Here is a 13,924-nt window from a genome sequence, read left to right on the forward strand (position 1 = left end):
CATTTCCATGAGATCCATGGGTTAAAGCTCCATGGAGTATCCATGGACTTTCCATGCAAGCCTAGCCCATTCCAAATAAGCATTAGCCCACACTATATAAATACAAGAGCCCATATTTAATTAGTCATACTTTTGATATCTAAATTAATTCTAAATTAATTATAGATCAACACTAATTAAATAATATGATTTCATATTAATATATTAGAACTTATAATATATTAATAAATCATAACTTATACTATTCTCAAAAGATTATCCGTAAATTGTTCGGGTGAAGTGCAACCCAAATGGACCATGTCGGGTCGGGTCAAGTACATACCAAATATAGTTATGGACTTAGACACTATCTCCAACATATATAGGGGGCAAACCCAAAATTTAGGATTTTCTTTAAACAACTTGAACTCGCCGATTCGACCTTCGACTCGCCGAGTCGGTCCCGATCCCCGTTTCATGATCTCACGACCCTACTCGACGAGTTGGCCTCCAACTCGCCGAGTCTATGCATAAACCTTTCCAATCCAAACCAGGTGTTACAAGTCTCCCCCACTTGAACTAGACTTCGTCCTCGAAGTCTGCTGACTCAAACAAATTGGGGTAATGATCTAGTATCTCCTCTTCCGGTTCCCAAATCCATTCGGAGCCCTTCCGATGTTGCCATTGCACTTTCACTAGTCTTACTTCCTTATTCCGAAGAACCTTCGTCTTCCTATCCAAGATGGCAACGGGCTTCTCGATGTAGTTTAAGCTCTCATCCACCTGGATATCACCCAACGAGACAACCGCAGCCTCGTCTGTGAAACACTTCCTAAGTTACGACACATGGAATGTGTTGTGAATCTGGCTAAGTTCTGCCGACAACTCCAAGCGGTAGGCTACCTTACCTACCCGGTCAATAATCCAGAACGGTCCTATATATCGGGGCCCTAGCTTTCCCCTTTTCCGAAATCTAATGATCCCCCCAGGGCGACACCTTCAGCAACACGAAATCCCCCACCTGAAATTCAAGATCTGATCGCCGTCGGTCAGCATAGCTTTTCTGACGGCTCTGCGCGACCCACAACCGGTCACGCACCTGCTGAATCAACCCAGTGGTATTGAGAACCACTTCAGTGCTTCCCATGACCCGGTGTCCAACCTCATCCCAACAAACCGGGGTTCGGCACCTCCGACCATATAACATTTCGAATGGAGCTCGGTTAATACTGGCATGGTAACTGTTATTGTACGAAAACTCCGCTAGTGGGAGATACGTATCCCAACTCCCTCCAAAATCCAACACGCATGCCCGTAGAATATCCTCCAATGTCTGGTTCGTTCTCTCACTCTGACCGTCATTCTGGGGGTGGTACGCCGTGCTAAAATGTAGCTGAGTGCCCAGCTCCTCGTGGAATTTCTTCCAGAACCTGGATGTGAACCGAACATCACGATCAAAGACTACCGACACAGGAACCCCATGCCTAGCCACCACCTCATGCATGTAAATATCCGCTAACTTCTCTGCGGATATACTTTCTGATATCGGAATGAAAAGGGCACTCTTCGTCAGTCTATCCACAATCACCCATATGGCATCCACGCCCCTCGCTGTCCTTGGCAACTTCGTAATGAAGTCCATCGTGATCTCCTCCCATTTCCACATGGGAATGGGTAGCGGCTGGACCTTACCATGAGGCCGCTGATGCTCGGCCTTGACCTTCCTGCAAGTCAAACACCGCTCTACAAACCAAGCAATTTCACGCTTCATGCATGGCCACCAATAACTCAGCCTCAAGTCCCTATACATTTTCGTAGCTCCTGGATGTATAGAGAACTTGGACTTATGCGCTTCCTTTAATATCTTCTGTCTCACTCCCCCGGTTACCGGTACCCACACCCGGCCACACTGCGTCAAGAGACCACGACTATCCTTAACAAACAAAGGATATTATCCTCGAATCCTCTCTACCTTCCAATTCTCTCTCTTCACTCCCTCGACCTGAGCCTCTTTGATCATCTCCAACAATGGAGAGATCACCGTCATCCTCAAACACACACTCCCAATCGGGGAACCGACCGTCTTACGGCTCAAAGCGTCGGCCACTACTTTGGCCTTCCCTGGGTGGTATAGAATCTCGCAATCATAGTCCTTTAGCACATCCAACCACCTTCTTTGTCGCATGTTGAGGTTCTGTTGGTCCATCAGATACTTCAGACTCTTGTGGTCGGTGTAAATGGTACACCGTACCCCATACAAGTAATGCCTCCAAATCTTGAGGGCAAACACTACTGCCCCCAGTTCCAAATCGTGAGTAGGGTAATTTACCTCATGCGGCTTCAACTTTCGCGAGGCATATGCTATCACATGCCCTCTCTGCATCAGTATCACACCTAACCCTGAAATCTATGCGTCACAGTACACCACCAGATCATCTAATCCCTCTGGCAGTACAAGGATCAGAGCCTCGCACAATCTCCGCCTCAAGGTCTCGAAGGCCAATTGCTGATCCGTACCCCCACCGAAACGTCACATTCTTCTTGGTTAAACGGGTGAATGGCACAACAATCTTGGAGAAGTCCTGGATAAATCTCCGATAATAACCCGCTAAACCCAAGAAGCTACGAATCTCTGATGCATTTTTCGCTACTTCCCACCGCATCACAGCCTCAACCTTGGTTGGATCAACCGAAATACCCTCCTGGTTGATGATATGCCCCAAAAATTGTACCTCTCGCAGCCAGAAATCACACTTGGAGAACTTGGCATACAACTTCTCCGCCCTTAGGGTCTCCAACACCTCTCTTAAGTGTTGTTCGTGCTTCTCTCTTGTCTTAGAATAGACCAGGATATCATCAACGAAGACGACCACCAACCGATCCAGCATCGGTCTACACTGTTGGGTTTTGAGCATTCTAACACTCCTATGGTGTACATGCAACCCTATAAACCTTGGATCTATGTTTTCTCTATTATACATGCAAATATTAACTATTCCAAGGTTTCATCCTAACTAGCATATTATGAAGCACCTATACTACAAAGTTCTAGTTAGATGACATACCTTTTGATGTAGCTTGATGTCTTCAAGCTTTAAGAGCTTAGCCCCAATAGTGTGGAAGCCTCAAGTGGAATCATAAATCACCAAAACACCTTGGAAAACCTTTAGAGAATATGGATACTTGGCTCACACTATGAAATCGGTTATTGCCCTCTTTAGTGTATCCACACTAGCCACTAGCATAATTTCATGAACCATAAGACCCTTTATATAGTGTGGAGGATTATGGTTAAACCCTAATACCCATGACCTTTCATTTCCTAGGATCCATGGGTTAAAGCTCCATGGACTATCCATGAAGACTTAGCCCAACCTAAATGAACTTGGCCCACTACACATATATATATCTAAGAGTCCATATTTAATTAGTTCCTTTTGATCACTTAATTAATTATAAATTAATTCTTGATCAATACTAATTAAATAATATAATTATATATTAATATATTAGAACTTATAATATATTAATATAAATCATAAATATACTATTCTCAAAAGACTATCCATATAAATTGTGTCGGTGAAGTACAACCCAAATGGACCATGCCGGGTCGGGTCAAGTACATACCAAATATAGTTATGGACTTAGACATTAATCCAACAGTCTCCCACTTGGATAAGTCTAAAACTATTATTGAGTATGACTTCAAAAACCAACTGGCAATCGTAGCTCTTAAAGCCGCTGTCGAACTCTGATCTTGTCAATGAACTCTGACCTTTGTCAATGACTTGTCCATTAGATAAGGGATCATATATTCCTCCATTCTAGATATCATATGGACTGAGACATGGATTATAATCATTCTCTCTGTCCATTTGTTGTTTCCTGATTTTCGATTTATGATGACTGACTGATTGAACAAATCAAATCAGTCATGGCTTGGCCAAGCACTCACATGTGTCATTGCTAAATCATCGAGGGGCCCACAGATATCGCTTTTATCCCGAAGGTAAAAGGAATGGATAAACTTCGACTCATATGGCTTGTTCTACTACTTGTTGAATCATACACAAAGGCACGTTTTATAACATCGAGTTACCAATGCGTTTTCGTGCAATCAATGTATAACCAACTCATAGTAACAACTCATATCTCTAGGTTTTAAGAATATAAGATATTATCGTCTCATGATCACTCGTGATAAAATCCATGAAGTGATTCAAATGAGCACGGGTTGAATCCAATACTCAGAACTTATGAGCACTCATGAGTGTTGTAGCACCACTTTGTCCACCAACTTGGACCTCTACAAACCAACCCATGACAGTCTTGATTCATATCTACTTCCAACATATGACCGACTATGGATGGTTTGAATAACTTAATCATTCAGGAAGAGCGACTTAGTTATTCTGGAAGTCAAAACATGCAAAGTGAAACACAAGAATAAATGAATCAAATATGGTATCAAACCCTATGAATATAAATAAACACTTTTATTTATCACCATACTGATTACTCATTATTCATTGTTTCGGTTTTATCAACTTTATACTTGAATTAAAAACACTAGTTGTCCCATGCTCCAAGCATGTACACTATGTTTTTCTTAAACAATAGCTTTGCCATACACCAAGTATGCACTCTATGTTTGTCTATGATCCTTACTTTGTGAAATAAACCAATTGAACATAATTTCAATGATTCTAATTTCACACTCCCAAATCCTTATCGAAAAATGTGAGAATTTCAAATTCCTATCATTTATCGAAATCTGTTTAGATTTTAAACTTATATGCACTGACCCTCCTGTAATGAATATATGTACAAAGTCACAAAGACTTGTCAACAGTCATTATAAGGTATTCCAATGGAGATCAACTCCATGGAAACTAAGTCTCATATTCAAAGTACATTGCTTTGGACATGCTTCTTGCATTAAGTTTTCTAATCTTACACAGATAACTTCCACCTATGGAGACAACTCCATATTCTCATTTTGACTATCACTTCTGAATAAGAGATGCGTCTTTTCAGAATATGTCAATATGGTCCTTCCATATTGACATATTCAGAATATGTCAATAAGAGATGCATCTTTTAAGGAAATTCTGATTATGATTACGACATCCCTCTTCAACTTAAGAATTTCCTTAAGTTGAACCAATCCAAAATTCGATTATGATTACGACATCCCTCTTCAAAATTCGATTAGAATTTCCTTATCATGAAGAGGGATGTCGTAATCATAATCGAATTTTAAGAACGCAATATATAGAATTTCCTTAAGTTGAACCAATCCAACATGAAATTCATATATATATTCTTGACTAAAGATGATTAAGGTCTCAATCTAAGCCTTTAGAACTGAAATGAAGTATATCCTCTCCCTTAATTATAGCAAAACAACTTTTTCAATCCCTGCAACCTCACGAATTGAAACTTTTGTTTTCTATAATTAACATTGCTAACTTGCAACACTAACAATAATTATCATGCTCCCACTAACATGATGATTATTAGCGTAACACTTATGCTCCCACTAGCTTTTACATGTACTCAGAAATCAGCTGGACTTCTAGAAATCAATACTTTATTGACTTTCTTACCAAAGTTCAGATTTCTGATACGAGATGCTTTGATAAAACTTTATCAAAATCATACACCTTTCCTTAGATAGCATGCATGTGTGTCTAAACAATTTCAGAACTATAAAAAGGGATGTCGTAATCATAGTCTCAATTGTTTAGACCTTTTGCCATCTGCTTCAAATCTACTTGGTGGAAGTGTTTCCTCACCATCATTTTCATGAATCGGAGAGAAACCTTATGACCCTTAGATTTTATGGTGTATGTGTTCTTATCCATGTGAATTGTCAAAACCATAGTCACCAGACAAGGATAATGACAAATCCAAACTCATATGGACTGAACTTATGCAATCTTAACTTCTTGCGACCTGGCAGTACAGGGCCTGCCTTTGCTTCCAAGTTGTTATGCAACCAATTGAGAACTTTCAGAACTCCTATGCAAAGCCAACTTTAACTGGAATGGGCATAGAATATGTCAACACGATAGGTTATAAACCTCAAGTCGTGTGCTAGTGAAGAACCTCAGGTTTTATTCTTGATTAGTTCTTGAAATTCTTTTTAGGATCTTTAAGACTCCCACTATCCTCTTGACATATAAGACTATCTTGCCAAATATTCAAGAGATAGTGCGGATTCTTTATCAAGACAAACACTTCACACAATTGGCCTTAGTTGGTCTTTGTTTTATCCAAAACATCACAACTTACCAATTTCAAATGTACAAGAGTAGGACACTTTTACTCTTACATTTGACAAGTGTTTTAAACCTTTCTTTAAGATATGTCACTCAAGTTACAATCTTGGAGTATGACTCTAAGAATTGTTTTGGAACGAAGTATGACTCATCTTCCTGATCTAACCATTTCAACAATTCATGACTCCTCTTCTTAGTCATAAGAATGCACTAAGATGACCTTTAGAGGACTAATTGTGATATGATTTCTAAATCATTAAGTCATACTTATGACTAAGAAGAGGAGTCATGAATTGTTGAGACCTTAATCATCTTTAGTCAAGAATATATATATGAATTTCATGTTGGATTGGTTCAACTTAAGGAAATTCTATATATTGCGTTCTTAAAATTCGATTATGATTACGGCATCCCTCTTCATAGTCAAATTTTGAAAACATGGAAAATAAAAATATTGTAGCAAAAGACTGGTCTAGAATCATGTCTTTATGTGAGACATCATGAATCGTGTACCATTTGCTTTGGGTACAGGATCAATTGCATGTGCTATAATATTTGTCATTTCTACATTTTTCCAAATGCCCAGAGGCATTAAGAAGGGAAAAGGTCTAGAATTGGATATGACTAAAATGATTAAGCAATTGTCGAGGACAATCTGAGGTTTACCAAAGATTGGTTGCTCAGGGACAGTTGGAAGTATAGTGCTAATTTTGGACCTTAATCATCTTTAGTTAAGAATATATATATATGAATTTCCTTAAGTTGAACCAATCCAAAATTCGATTATGATTACGACATCCCTCTTCAATATATAGAATTTCCTTAAGTTGAACCAATCCAAAATTCGATTATGATTACGACATCCCTCTTCAAAATTCGATTAGAATTTCCTTATCATGAAGAGGGATGTCGTAATCATAATCGAATTTTGAGAACGCAATATATAGAATTTCCTTAAGTTGAACCAATCCAACATGAAATTCATATATATATTCTTGACTAAAGATGATTAAGGTCTCAATCTAAGCCTTTAGAACTGAAATGAAGTATATCATCTCCCTTAATTATAGCAAAACAACTTTTTCAATCCCTGCAGCCTCACGAATTGAAACTTTTGTTTTCTATAATTAACATTGCTAACTTGCAACACTAACAATAATTATCATGCTCCCACTAACATGATGATTATTAGCATAACACTTATGCTCCCACTAGCTTTGACATGTACTCAGAAATCAGCTGGACTTCTAGAAATCAATACTTTATTGACTTTCTTACCAAAGTTCAGATTTCTGATACGAGATGCTTTGATAAAACTTTATCAAAATCATACACCTTTCCTTAGATAGCATGCATGTGTGTCTAAACAATTTCAGAACTATGAAAAGGGATGCCGTAATCATAGTCTCAATTGTTTAGACCTTTTGCCATCTGCTTCAAATCTACTTGGTGGAAGTGTTTCCTCACCATCATTTTCATGAATCGGAGAGAAACCTTATGACCCTTAGATTTTATGGTGTATGTGTTCTTATCCATGTGAATTGTCAAAACCATAGTCACAAGACAAGGATAATGACAAATCCAAACTCATATGGACTGAACTTATGCAATCTTAACTTCTTGCGACCTGGCAGTACAGGGCCTGCCTTTGCTTCCAAGTTGTTATGCAACCAATTGAGAACTTTCATAACTCCTATGCAAAGCCAACTTTAACTGGAATGGGCACAGAATATGTCAACACGATAGGTTATAAACCTCAAGTCGTGTGCTAGTGAAGAACCTCAGGTTTTATTCTTGATTAGTTCTTGAAATTCTTTTTAGGATCTTTAAGACTCCCACTATCCTCTTGACATATAAGACTATCTTGCCAAATATTCAAGAGATAGTGCGGATTCTTTATCAAGACAAACACTTCACACAATTGGCCTTAGTTGGTCTTTGTTTTATCCAAAACATCACAACTTACCAATTTCAAATGTACAAGAGTAGGACACTTTTACTCTTACATTTGACAAGTGTTTTAAACCTTTCTTTAAGATATGTCACTCAAGTTACAATCTTGGAGTATGACTCTAAGAATTGTTTTGGAACGAAGTATGACTCATCTTCCTGATCTAACCATTTCAACAATTCATGACTCCTCTTCTTAGTCATAAGAATGCACTAAGATGACCTTTAGAGGACTAATTGTGATATGATTTCTAAATCATTAAGTCATACTTATGACTAAGAAGAGGAGTCATGAATTGTTGAGACCTTAATCATCTTTAGTCAAGAATATATATATGAATTTCATGTTGGATTGGTTCAACTTAAGGAAATTCTATATATTGCGTTCTTAAAATTCGATTATGATTACGGCATCCCTCTTCATAGTCAAATTTTGAAAACATGGCAAATAAAAATATTGTAGCAAAAGACTGGTCTAGAATCATGTCTTTATGTGAGACATCATGAATCGTGTACCATTTGCTTTGGGTACAGGATCAATTGCATGTGCTATAATATTTGTCATTTCTAAATTTTTCCAAATGCCCAGAGGCATTAAGAAGGGAAAAGGTCTAGAATTGGATATGACTAAAATGATTAAGCAATTGTCGAGGACAATCTGAGGTTTACCAAAGATTGGTTGCTCAGGGACAGTTGGAAGTATAGTGCTAATTTTGGACCTTAATCATCTTTAGTCAAGAATATATATATGAATTTCATGTTGGATTGGTTCAACTTAAGGAAATTCTATATATTGCGTTCTCAAAATTCGATTATGATTACGGCATCCCTCTTCATAGTCAAATTTTGAAAACATGGCAAATAAAAATATTGTAGCAAAAGACTGGTCTAGAATCATGTCTTTATGTGAGACATCATGAATCGTGTCCCATTTGCTTTGGGTACAAGATCGATTACATGTGCTATAATATTTATCCCTTCTGAATTTTCCAAATGCCTTGCGGCATTAAGGAGGAAAATGTCTAGAATTGGATATGACTAAAGTGATTAAGCAATTGTCAAGGACAATCTAAGGTCTACCAAAGATTGGTTGCTCAAGGACAGTTGGAAGTATATTGTTAATATTGGAAGGACCATGTTGACATAGTCTGAAAAGAGGCAACTCTTGTTCAGAAGTGGTAGTCAAAATGGGAATATAGAGTTGTCTTCATAGGTGGAAGCAATATGTGTAAGGTTAAAGAAACTTAATGCAAGAAGCATGTTCAAAGCAATGCGCTTTGAATTTGAGACATCGTTTCCATGGAATTTCTCTCCATTGGAATACTCTGTAATGATTGTTGCCAAGTCTTTGTGGCTTTTTGCATAATCATTACAAGAGGAACAGTGCATATAAGTTTAAAATCTAAATAGATTTCGATAAATGTTAGGAATTCTTACATTTACGACAAGGATTTGGAAGTGTGAAATTAGAATCATTGAAATTATGTTCAATTGGTTTATTTCACAAAGTAAGGATCATAGACAAACATAGAGTGCATACTTGGTGTATGGCAAAGCTATTGTTTAAGAAAAACATAGTGTACATGCTTGGAGCATGGGACAACTACTGTTTTTAATTCAAGTATAAAGTTGATAAAACCGAAACAATGAATAATGAGTAATCAGTATGGTGATAAATAAAAGTGTTTATTTATATTCATAGGGTTTGATACCATATTTCATTCATTTATTCTTGTGTTTCACTTTGCATGTTTTCACTTCCAGAATAACTAAGTCGCTCTTCCTGAATGATTAAGTTATTCAAACCATCTACAGTCGGTCATATGTTGGAAGTAGATATGAATCAAGATTGTCATGGGTTGGTTTGTAGAGGTCCAATTTGGTGGACAAAGTGGTGCTACAACACTCATGAGTGCTCATAAGTTCTGAGTATTGGATTCAACCCGCGCTCATTTGAATCACTTCATGGATTTTATCACGAGTGATCATGAGACGATAATATCTTATATTCTTCAAACCTAGAGATATGAGTTGTTACTATGAGTTGGTTGTACATTGATTGCACGAAAACGCATTTGGTAACTCGATGTTATAAAACGTGCCTTTGTGTATGATTCAACAAGTAGTAGAACAAGCCATATGAGTCGAAGTTTATCCATTCCTTTTACCTTCGGGATAAAAGCGATATCTGTGGGCCCCTCGATGGTTTAGCGATGACACATGTGAGTGCTTGGCCAAGCCATGACTGATTTGATTTGTTCAATCAGTCAGTCATCATAAATCGAAAATCGGGAAACAACAAATGGACAGAGAGAATGATTATAATCCATGTCTCAGTCCATATGATATCTAGAATGGAGGAATATATGATCCCTTATCTAATGGACAAGTCATTGATAAGGTCAGAGTTCGACAGCGGCTTTAAGAGCTACGATTGCCAGTTGGTTTTTGAAGTCATACTCAATAATAGTTTTAGACTTATCTAAGTGGGAGACTGTTGGATTAATGTCTAAGTCCATAACTATATTTGGTATGTACTTGACCCGACCCGACATGGTCCATTTGGGTTGCACTTCACCGACACAATTTATATGGATAGTCTTTTGAGAATAGTATATTTATGATTTATATTAATATATTATAAGTTCTAATATATTAATATATAATCATATTATTTAATTAGTATTGATCAAGAATTAATTTATAATTAATTAAGTGATCAAAAGGAACTAATTAAATATGGACTCTTAGATATATATATGTGTAGTGGGCCAAGTTCATTTAGGTTGGGCTAAGTCTTCATGGATAGTCCATGGAGCTTTAACCTATGGATCCTAGGAAATGAAAGGTCATGGGTATTAGGGTTTAACCCTAATCCTCCACACTATATAAAGGGTCTTATGGTTCATGAAATTATGCTAGTGGCTAGTGTGGATACACTAAAGAGGGCAATAACCGATTTCATAGTGTGAGCCAAGTATCCATATTCTCTAAAGGTTTTCCAAGGTGTTTTGGTGATTTGTGATTCCACTTGAGGCTTCCACACTATTGGGGCTAAGCTCTTAAAGCTTGAAGACATCAAGCTACATCAAAAGGTATGTCATCTAACTAGAACTTTGTAGTATAGGTGCTTCATAATATGCTAGTTAGGATGAAACCTTGGAATAGGTAATATTTGCATGTATAATAGAGAAAACATAGATCCAAGGTTTATAGGGTTGCATGTACACCATAGGAGTGTTAGAATGCTCAAAACCCAACAGTTTGGACAAACATAGTGTGCATGCTTGGAGCATGGCATGACTATTGTTTCAGATTCAAGTATAAAGTTGATTATTTGAAACATTATACAATGAATAATGAGTAATCAATATGGTGTTTAAATAAAAGGTGTTCTATTTACTCTCAAAGGTGCTTGGGGCCATATTGGTTTTGATTATTCTTGTGTTTCACTTTGCATGTTTTGACTTCCAGAATAGCTAGGTCATTCTTCCCGAATGACTAAGTTATTCAAACCATCCACAGTCGATAATACGGTGGAAGTATGTATTAAGGCAAGATTGTCATGAAGCTGGCTTGTAGATGTCTAAAGTGTTGGACATAGCAAGGGTTGCTACAACATTCATGAGTGCTCATAAGTTATGAGTATTGGATTCAACCCACGCTCACTTGTATCACTTCATGGAATTTATCTCGAGTGATCGTGAGACGGTAATATCATATAAGTCTTCAAACCTAGAGATATGAGTTGTTGACTATGAGTTGGTTATTCATTGATTGTACGAAAACGCATTGGTAACTCGATGTTATAAAACATGCCTTTCTGTATAATTCAACAAGTCATAGAACAAGCATATGAGTCGAAGTTTATTTGTTCCTTCTTGGATTAGAAGCGATATCTGGGCCCCTCGATGATTTTGTTGTGACCTATGTACCGGGCCCGGTCAGAACTAAATTGATGTGTTCAATTAAGTTCTATGTCAAACAAATCGGAAATCAGGAAACAAACTGCTAGACAATAAGTACGACATTGTTCCATGTATTTGTCCGCCTGATATCTAGAACAGAGGATTATATGATCACTTATCTTAAATGGCGTATCATCATCATCTCGATTCTGCAAGACTTTGAAAGAGCTACGATTGCTGATTGGTTCCTGAAGTCATTCTTGCAGTTGTAGTTATTAGACTTATCCAAGTGGGAGACTGTTGGATTAGGTGTCTAAGTTCATAACTATTTCTGGAACATACTTGACCCGATTGGCATGGTCCATTTGGGTTGCATGGCATTGCAACACTTAGATAGAATAAATGAGAGAAAGGACACTTATGGTTTATTAAAATATTATAAGTTCTAATATATTAATAATAATATTATTTAACTAGTATTGATCAAGAATTAATTTGGTGATCAAAATTGAGACTAATTAAATATATGGGGTTGATTGTGTAAATCATCCATTCTTTTATAGTGGGCTAATAATCCATGGTTTATTGGATTGGGCTAAATCCATAGGGTGCTCCATGGATGCTCCATGGAGGCTAAAACCCATGGATCATGGAATATGAAAAGCCATGTCAATTAGAGTTAACATGTGGTAACCCTACTTGTGACACAACTATAAATGGACCCATGGGCTACCAAAATCGGCACTATGTGTAGAAACAAGAGGGCTAGCCGATATTAAGTGAGTGTGGACTTCTCTCAAAGTTATTCCAAGTGTTGTGGTGTTGTGTGAAACATTTGATGCATCACACTTGAGGTGCTAGGCTCACAAGGTTCTCAAGGAATCCAAGCAACAAGAAATGTATGTTCTTCTACTAGCTTTTATGTTTCAAAGTTCCCCATGCCATGCTAGTTAGGTTAAGAACCTTGGAAAATCAAATTATGCATGTATCTTAGTAAAACATAGATCCAAGGTTTCTAGGGTTGCATGTACACCTTAGGAGTGTTAGAATGCTCAAAACCCTTCACTTAGGATGCTTCCGGTGACATTTATTGGTGAAGCCAAGGTTTAGTTGAAGTCACTCGCACCCGGAACCATTACTACGTGGGCAAATCTTCGTGATGTTTTTATTGAGCAATTTAGTCTACCTTCAAAGATCTCAAAGCTTAAGAAGAAGATTGTTAATTTTCAACAAGAGGTTGGAGAGTCTTTGTATGAAGCATGGGAGAGATACAAGGACTTGCTTAGGATTTGTCCTCAACATGATCTTAATGTCCAACAAGAAGTGTCCATTTTCTATGATGGAGTGAATGTTACGACAAGGCAACTTCTTGACTCTCAAGGACCAATGACGAAGAAAGAGCCGACAACCATTAAAGAGTTTATTGAAAAGTTTGTGAAACACCCATGTGAATACCATAACCCACAAGAGGATGTTACTAGAGGTAAAGGAGATGGAGGTAACAAAAACAAAGCTAAAATTTTTGGCGAAGTTAGAGAATATGGATCGGCGGATGACAAAAATGGATCAATCTATCCATTCCATAAGAGTTGAGTGTGATAATTATAGTGGACCACATTTGACCAAGGATTGTGATATAGATGATAATTGTAACCAAAATCACAAGTTTGCTACTCTAGTGGTGATAAGTATGATGAAGATTGGAGGAAGCCCAAAAACGAGTGGTTGCCATATGAAGAGTACAAGAAGCAAAAGGATGAGAAATATAGACAAACCGGTCGACGCTTTTCCCAAAAGGAG

At 37.5% G+C, this 13,924-nt stretch overlaps 1 non-coding gene across 1 annotated transcript; it reads right to left on the reverse strand.

The window, feature by feature from the left end:
* Positions 1–13,324: 13,324 nt before the first annotated feature.
* Positions 13,325–13,431, reverse strand: LOC145168199 (small nucleolar RNA R71). The gene has a single exon (XR_013741770.1). It is a non-coding gene; the product is annotated as a small nucleolar RNA R71 (small nucleolar RNA).
* Positions 13,432–13,924: the final 493 nt, after the last annotated feature.

The sequence above is a fragment of the Lactuca virosa genome, chromosome 3, assembly GCF_052849685.1.
Source record: "Lactuca virosa cultivar CGN04683 chromosome 3, Lactuca_virosa_CGN04683_v6, whole genome shotgun sequence".
NCBI classification, from domain to species: domain Eukaryota; kingdom Viridiplantae; phylum Streptophyta; class Magnoliopsida; order Asterales; family Asteraceae; genus Lactuca; species Lactuca virosa.